Consider the following 6774-nt stretch of genomic DNA (forward strand, 5'->3'; position numbering starts at 1 on the left):
ATGACTGGGCTCCAAAACAACCCCATTTTTTTAAATGGGGAAATTGATGTTTTTAAGGAGCACATTCAGCCAATTCCACAACTACCTTAAATTCAACATACACATGTGGACTGGCCTCCCATCACGTGTCCCAATTGGCCCTTGTTAGAATAAACTGCACTCCCATCTCTCTGCGCCTCCATTGGTCATCAGGATGTTATTGATGTTGTTATAAGGAAACTCTCCTCCTCCTTTGCTCCGTGCTGATGAATGATAACTCCTCCTGGCTTCAGCATTTGTAGCTCCCCAACATTCAGTGTATTATGATGTCATGATGAGCTCACGTGACCTCACAATGCTGTGTCATCTGCCTGGCTATTTAAAAGCAGACAGGATTTTGACCAGTGAGAGATGACTACTCCAGGCAAATGGTACCAGTTACAACTTAGTCACCCTCCCATTCTGATTGTAAAAATTGAAGTCTAATTCTGCATAAGCTGTGATTTGATATTATAAACTGTTTGACGTAGATGTGTATGTAGGTGTGTATACACATGTATATACAGTATATGAGTTCGCCCATTGTGTGAACAGATGGCAAGATACCATGTGAAACTCAAACCAGTTAGTGATTGTAAAAATTGAAGTCTAATTCTGCATAAGCTGTGATTTGATATTATAAACTGTTTGACGTAGATGTGTATGTAGGTGTGTATACACATGTATATATATGAGTTCGTCCATTGTGTGAACAGATGGCAAGATACCATGTGAAACTCAAACCAGTTAGTGATTGTAAAATCTAACACCTCAATGAGACATCCTCCCTCCGTTAAACTATACTTCAAAAACAGAGAGAGAGGGGTGCCTTAGTGAGGAAAGACACTGACTCAGTGCCAGAGTGTGAATCTTCATTCTTCAAACTGGTTCAATTCCCGGTGTCAGCTCCTTGTTATCTTGGGCAAATCACTTTATCTGCCGGTGCCTCAGGCACCAAAAACATACTGTAGATTGTAAGCTCTACATAGATAGTAAGCTCTTGCAGTGTGTCTGCAAAATGTCTCTGTAAAGATTTATGTAAAAGTAGCAGCGCTATACAAGAACAAACAATTATCATTATTGATTAAGATCTTCTTAATCAATAATTCAGAGAGTAAGACCCCCAAACTGGTATTAAAAGCCATGAGACAAGTACAGTAGTTAGCTTTTTCCTACGGAAGAAGAGGTTCCAGAAAGCAGCTACAGAGGGATGACATAAATGATGAAGTGAAAGAACTCCTCAAGAACACAAGATCTGCGAAGGAGGATGGGGTTAATTATATATATATATATATAGATATATATATATATATCTATATATATATATATAATATATATACATACAATCTGTAATATGTAACATTATTTTATAACTAAAGTATATGGTAACATACTTCATGTGACGTCATGTTGCAATGGCACTGTGTTGCAATTTGACCCCGCGGCATCATTTGACCCCGCCTGTGTCATTTTATTCTTACACACATATATTGTAACCGTAGGATTTTTTATATTAATACAATGTTTATATATTCACTTGTGTTCGCATTTCTATGTCACACTTCCCAATAAAGAACGTGAAATACAGAGTTGTATTTCTTACATACTGTATTGGCGAGCCCGCCAGAAGAGGGATATTGGTGTGCCAGGCAATTGTATTTATAATTGAATAGTAGTGTGTGATAAATGAATGTGTTGTTTAATTAAGTGTTTGTAACAATTTGAGTAATAAAAGACCCTGAGGGTATTATTAAATGTATAGAAGGATCCTCGGATCCATAGCTTCAGGCTCAGGATTATGTGACCAGGGCAATAACAGAAAAACACCTTTCAAAATCCAAGGGAAACATTGCGCTGATGTTTGCTGCCCGCTGGATAGCGGAACAGTATAAAATCATAAGTATGCAGGATTTAAATAATTCAATTGAATCTCTTAACATTTCTCTTAAACTGCTGCTGCTGCTACTATGGGAGTAAGGTTGCGGCTCACGCGGTTTGTGTGCACTCGTGCGCTGGCACGCACGCTCACTCAAGCTTGGCGCTTGAGTTAACAAAGAAATGTAACTTTCAAGCTCGCTCAACTTACCCGCAAGGATCCCCCCCCCTCCCCCGCGCACGCTTGCAAAATAGCAAGGACACCCAGTGCTCATGCATGGAGAGCTGGTGACGTCACCGCTCTCAAGCATGAGCGCGGTCAGCGCCAGTGGGGCCGCAGCCTAGGGAACCAGCAGACACCGTTAGAGAGTAGGGAAATATGCTGTGAGAATGAGCGGCTTGTGGAAAGGCTGAAGGATGCACACAGGGCAATTAGGTCTCTTGTGGCATCTTCCAGCAATACAGAGGCTGATCATTCACTCTGTATAAAATAGATCGGTTAAAAGAACAGGTAGGAAAGAGGAATGCTGCCGTGGCTGCGTTTAATGCGCCAGGAATTGAGGAAAGAGATGGGTATGAGATTAATTGGGACATTTTGGATAAAGCTGAATGATTGCGGGTCAGAGTACAGTATATACCTATATATACATATCATGTGATATACCTCTGAGAATGGCCCCGATTTCAACTGTGCCAGATAGATGCACAGAGACTCACAATTGCAGAAACCACTGTGTCCCATCCTCTATTTGGCACTGAGATTGCTGCATTAAGTAAAGAACATGGGTGCAGAGTTTGGGGACGATCCAGTGGATGTTATGAGTAGAGTAGATCAGTTTGACAGAGTCCATAGAAGTTTAACTGATAACACAGATAAATGTGATGTGATTGTGGTTAGTTTGGACAATGCTTTAAAGGCAAGTCTACCCCGTGCTGTGTTTAATGCCCCAAGAACTATGCAGCCACTGCTCCAAGAATTATTAAAAGTCTTAGGTTGCCTTTCTTCTGCTTTTCATATTAGGTTTAGATGAGGCAGATCACACGCAGCTATTGGTAGGAGGGGGGAATCTGTACAAGGGTATACTGACAGACTTTTTATTCTATATAAATTAACACTGCCTACTGGAGCACAGGGATATCAGAATGATACCGTTTACAAGAGGGCAGTACTGAACAAAACACTCCCGGATATTGGATCATTGATTGGAATCACTGTGTCAGCGAATGATCATTTTGTGAGGTTTTTGTGGTGTGTAAGGAGGGCAGAATCCATGTTAAAAGAACAAGGCAGAATTAGCAGAGGGAAAGTGTTTACAGTGCAGAAGCCTCCGCCTCTTGTACATTTTATCCACCAACAGCCCTCTAACAATGTCAGGGAAGATGAGCAGTTCAAATGTTTCTCATGTGGCCAGGTGGGTCATAGTGCGATATATATATTGTCATTTCAAAGCAACAAGGTTAAAGAATGTGGGATGCAGAGGGAAGTGCGAGTTACATTCAGAGACATCACTCTGAACTTTGGATTCCCTATCATTACCTTAAGGGTCAAAGAGACGAGTTAGAAGAACTAAATCAAAAGTGAATGGGGCAGGTTAAACTTTTTTGTTTTCACCCCCTGCTCAAGACCGCCCTCTCCCCCCCCCCCCCACCACAACGTCGTGTTGCCATGGCAGTGTGCTTCCTCCACCGCTTTATTTCTTCAGAGACGATGAAGAAATAAAGTGGTGGAGGAAGCACACAGGAGACATTTCTATTTGTAAATTGTGTGAGAAAATTGTGTGAGAAACAAGGAAGAACAGAAGCTTGTGGCGTTTCAGTACCACAGGAAAATCTACTACAGAATCTGCACAGACCTCCCCCCACACACACAGCTCCTGGTCTGGTCCGGAGATGAATATGGGAAAGAGCTTGGTACTGCTGCGGCCAAGCTTAATCTAAAGCTTGACCGCATTTGCACCGGCCATTTAATTTTTGGCGCCGGAATTGGCCGCGCGCCAGCCGCATCTTGCGGCCGCGCGTGGCCCCGTTTCTCCATTTAGCGCTAATGCGCTGAACAATCGAGGTGCCTGCGGCGCCAAAAAAAAAAAAAAAAAAGCCCGCGTCTGAACGGGGAGCGCTTTACTTGCGCTGAGGCAGCCGCATTAGATTTATGCTGGCCGCCACTTTATCAAAGGGGTACGCTGTGGCAAAGTAACGCGCCAGCACAAGGCCAATCATCACCGGATATCCAAGAACATTCAAAGGTGAAGGAGATTGAGGAACTGCCCGTGGGATTCGTGACAGCAGCGGAGAAGAAGAGGTTAAAGTACAGATTCTCTCAACCACCATCTAACAAGATACATCATGTAAGTAGGCACATTGTGTCATGTTCTGTTTAGACCTTCCAGTCCAGGTATACTGCGCAATGTTGTGCTCTGTTTAACCCGATATAGGGGGAACATTGAGAAGCAGGCCGGTCAAGAGAATGGTTATCATCCCACATCAAGGATTTGGACAATTTAAGAACTGTGTATCACATGGACTAAGTGTCTTTTTCAGCGCCAGGTATCCTTCTTTTCCTTTACCAATTGCCGTATATACAAGTTGTGGAGATAACTTGCATTGTGGGAAACTTTGGCAACTCCAATCTGCATTGTTATCACTAATTGGATTCATTTTATGTATTAGCACTGTTATATGCCCATCACTTACAGCACATTTATAGGTTAAGTGCTGATAGGTTTAGGTTGTTTTAGTTAGTTTTTTCACATATGACAAAAAGTCACAGTGAAATACCTATATATCTCTTGAAAAAGGGTCATTTAGTTTAACCCTTTGGCCAAAATGTATTAAGCCGGCTGCCACTTCAAGGCATGACCGTTAGCAGGTCCTAACACTACCTGAGTTAAAATTCTTATTTACCTATGAATAGAGGTAAATAAGAATTTTAACTCAGCTAGTGTTAGGACCTGCTAATGGTCATGCCTTATGTGACTTAAGACACTTTGGCCAAAAGGTTAAACTAAATGCCCCTTTTTTAAGAGAATATATAGGTATTTCACTGTGTATTTTTGTCATATTGGATGTAGCATTGGGCTTCTTTGTTTTTTGTTGTATACATTTAGCCACGCCCAGTAGCACTCCTTTTGACACACTACTGGATGTCACTACTATTGGTTCACATCTACACTGAGTAGCTCCATGGCTGATAAATAACACATCATACATTAACCTTGGCCCCCTGCAGACGCACTTACCAGAACGCCCTCCTACTGTCTCTGTACATTCTTCCTACTAACAAAATTAGATTGTAAGCTCCTCGGAGCAGGGACTCCTCTTCCTAAATGTTACTTTTATCTCTGACGCACTTCTACCCTCTGTGTTATTTATATCATTAATTATTTATGATTGTCATGTATTACTGCTGTGAAGTGCTATGCACATTTATGCGTTATATAAATAAAGACATATATATATATATATATATATATATATATATATATATATATATATATATATATATATATATATATATATATATATATATTTATAACACAACAAAAAGAAAAAATGGCGCCAACCTAAACCACTAAATGAATGTAAATGATGAAAAAACCCTATACTACACAAGGTGGAGAAACATAGTACAAACAATACACAAACATATAAAAATAACAGATGAAAAGTCCAGAAAAAATATATAATAAAAAATATACAAATCCTAAAAAATGCTCCAATTGCTATCCAAAAGAGTCTCTGCAGCCCGATTGAAGGGAACACCACTTCCTTGAAGATATCTATAAAAACACAGAAAAAACAGGCGCACTCATAGCGTAAAAGGTATAACAATATATTTATGGAGTCAAGGATTAAAAATACACACTCACAAACATAGCTTAATAAAAAGCATTTTTGAGTAAAACTCAGCCAGCCAGACGCAGGAACCCGGTAGCAGATGACTTTGGTATAGTGTCCGGTGTAGGTACACTGCAGCAGCCTCTATGGACACCTCCGGAGCCCGGGGAACACGAGGGACGCCGCCTTCCTCTCAATCCTGCGTCACACAGTGAGTACTCAGCTCCAGATACCGCGAGAACTCAGTGACGTCAGTGGATTCGACCGATATAAACTGAAAATTGTTATACTGTATGAGGAGGAGGTTAAACTGAACCCTGTTATATGAGGAGGAGGTTACGCTGAACCCTGTTATATGAGGGGAGATTACACTGAATTTTGTTATATGGGGAGGAGGTTAAATGTCAGCAAAGGAAGAAAGAAAAAACTGTGCCATTTACAGGTTGCAAAAGTATTCAGCCCCTTAAATCAGTACTTGGTATATGCCCCGTTTGCAGTAAATACTGTGATGAGTCTTTTTGGACTGGTCTCCTAGCTTTGCACAGTGGGATGGTGACATTTGTACCCATTCTTCAAGGTAAAATTGATCCAGTTCAGATACGTTTGTTGGGGATCGTCGATGGACGAGGATCTTCTAATCTCGCCATAAATATTTAATGGAATTCAAATCAGGACATTAACATTGGGACAAGAACATTAATTCTCTTCATGTTCAAACACCCCCTGTGAGGCTTTGGCTTTGCGCTTCAGGTCACTGTCCTGCTGAAATGTGACTTTCCTCCCCAGTGTCAGAGTCTTGACTGAACTCAAAAAGGTTTTCCTCATGGATTCGCCTGTACTTTGCCCCATTCAATCTCCCCACTATTGTGACAAGCTTACCAGTCCCTGCTGAAGAGAAGCATACCCGTCCGGGTAGCATTGGCTTACAAGCAGCCAGCGGCAGAGGGTGAGGACAACCACTATGGAGGGTGAGGAGGGCCGTGGTGACATCGTTGGGGCAGCAGCAGACGTCCTTGTGGAGGTGACAGCAGCAGAAGTCCTTGTTCA

This window comes from Ascaphus truei, chromosome 6 (assembly GCF_040206685.1).
Source record: "Ascaphus truei isolate aAscTru1 chromosome 6, aAscTru1.hap1, whole genome shotgun sequence".
Classification (NCBI taxonomy): Eukaryota; Metazoa; Chordata; class Amphibia; order Anura; family Ascaphidae; genus Ascaphus; species Ascaphus truei.